Raw genomic sequence first — 2,477 nt, 5'->3', positions numbered from 1 at the left:
TTTGATGTAGTGATTTTAATTTCTTTGGATGCATACTCAGAAGTGGAATTGCTGGATCATATGGGAGCTCTATATTTTAGGGGTTTTTTGAGGGACCTTTGTAGTATTTTCCAAAGTGTCTATATGAATTTGCCTTCCCAACTGTATAAAAGAGATTCCTTTTCTCCACATCCTCACAAACACTTGTTATCTTTCATTTCTTAAATAATATTCANTTTATTTGTAACTGAGTCCTAACTTGACTGAGCTTATATGGTCTGTGTATAACCTGTGTTTAATTTCACTAACTATTTGCAGATACTTCTGCATAAATATGATAACGTCTAAACTTATCATAACTTCATACCCTTCAAGGTATTGTAGGATAGATCTTTTCTTTTTTAAAATTATCAACTTCTGAATGATTCTTAGTTTTCTTTTGAATCTGTGTCAATTTCCTTTTCACATCCACAAAGCTGCTTCTGAATTCTGATTGGATTTGCATTCAGCTTAGATNTTATGAAGCTAGTCCCCTGTGTTTTCTTCTAGTCCTTTTACAATTTCAGGTCTTATGTTTACGTCTTTAATCCATTTCAAGTTTTTATTTGTTTGTTTGTTTTGTCTTGTTTTGTTTGTACAGGGTTGAAATGGGATCCAATTTTCCTCTTCTGCATGTACATAATTTTTCTAAGACCATTTACTGAAGCGACTGTTCTTTCCCCATAGTGTGCTCTTGGCACCTTAGTTGAAAATCAGTTGACATTACATATGTTGGCATATTGTTGGGCTCTCTATACCATTCCGTTTGTCAACATGTCTGTATTTATGCCCTTACCATGCCATTCTGTTTACTATAACTTTGCAATATTTTTTTTCTCTTTGTGACTGGTAAGGGTATCGGAACCCTTGGCTTGGTGTCACCTGCACCACACTCAGCCAGTGAGCGCCCGGCCATCCCTATATAAGATCCAAACCTGCAGTCTCGGTGCTCCCAGTGCCCTGCGCTCCCAGTGCCGCACTCTCCTGAGTGAGCTACGGGTTCAGCCCTGCAATATATTTTTAAATAAGGTAATGTGATGCCTCCAGCTTTATTCATTTTGTTCAAGGTTGCTTTGGCTATTTGTTGTCTTGTGTGGCTCTATACAAATTTTCATGAGTTTTTCCTATTTCTCTGAAGAATGACATTGGGATTTTGACTGGGATTGCATTGGATCTNTGCCTAATTTCTTTGACCAGGAATTTCAGTACTGTGTTTAATAAAGATGGGGAGAGTGGGCGCTTCTTTTTTTCCTGGTCTTATAGAAAAAGCTTTCAAATTTTTGCCATAGAGTAAAATGTTAGTATGCTCTGGTCATATATGGCACAGTTATTTTACACCTAATTTGTGGAGAGCTTTTATCTTAAAAGGGTATTGTTGGCATTGGGCCAATTGGTTCTTCTGCATCTCTTGAGAGGATCATATGTTTTTAATTCTCTTGAGAGGATCGTATGTTTTTAAATTTTTTTTGTTCTAGTCATATTGTGAATGACATTTATTAATTTGGGGATGTTGAATCATCCTTGCATCACAAGAATAAATCCCACTAGATAATGGTAAACGATCCCTTTAAAGTACTGTTGAATACTGTTTGCTCATGTTTTGTTAAGGATTTTTACATCTGTGTTCATCTGGAATACTGGCCTGTTTTTTGGTTTTTGTTGTTGTTGTTTGTTTTTTTCTTCTTGCATCTTTGGCTTAGATATTATTATAATGATGGCCTTGTAAAATGAGTTTGGGATATTATTATAATGATGGCCTTGTAAAATGAGTTTGGAAGTATTCCCTCATGAATTTTGTGGAAGGGTTTTAGAAGGATTGGTAGTAATTCATCAAATTTTTTTAGTATTCAGTCATGAAGCCATGCAGTCATGGGCTTTTCTTTGATGGGAAAGTTTTTACTACTGATTCTCTTTTTCTTCATTATTTCTGATATCTTCATGATTCACTCTTGATGGGTTATATGTTTTGAGGAATTTGCCCATTTTTTCTAGGTTATACAATTTGTTGGCATGTAATTATTTATAATAGTCCCTTATGATTATTTGCAATTCTGTGTTATCTGTTGTGATGTCTCCTCTTTCATTTCTGGTTTTATTTGAATCTTTCCTCTCTTTCTTCATCTAGCTAAGAGTTTCTCAATTTTGTTTAGTTTTTTAAAAATTTAATTCTTAGTTTTATTTATCTTTTCTATTATTTTTCTCATTACAATTTCATTCATTTTTGTTTTGATCTTTGTCATTGTTTTTTCCTTCTGCTAACTTTGGGCTTACTTTAATCTTTTCCTAGTTACTTGTGATATAACATAAGATTGTTTATATGAGATTTTTATTTTGTGATATGTGTTTTAGTTCTTTTATTAGCTTGGTTTTGTGTTGCTATAACAGAATACCTGGGACTGGGTAATTAATAAAGAAAAGAGATTTATATTTGGCTCACAATTCTGGAACAGCTGCATGTG

The sequence above is a fragment of the Galeopterus variegatus genome, unplaced genomic scaffold, assembly GCF_000696425.1.
Source record: "Galeopterus variegatus unplaced genomic scaffold, G_variegatus-3.0.2 Scaffold9697, whole genome shotgun sequence".
Classification (NCBI taxonomy): Eukaryota; Metazoa; Chordata; class Mammalia; order Dermoptera; family Cynocephalidae; genus Galeopterus; species Galeopterus variegatus.
Note: the sequence above shows the minus strand (reverse complement) of the source record.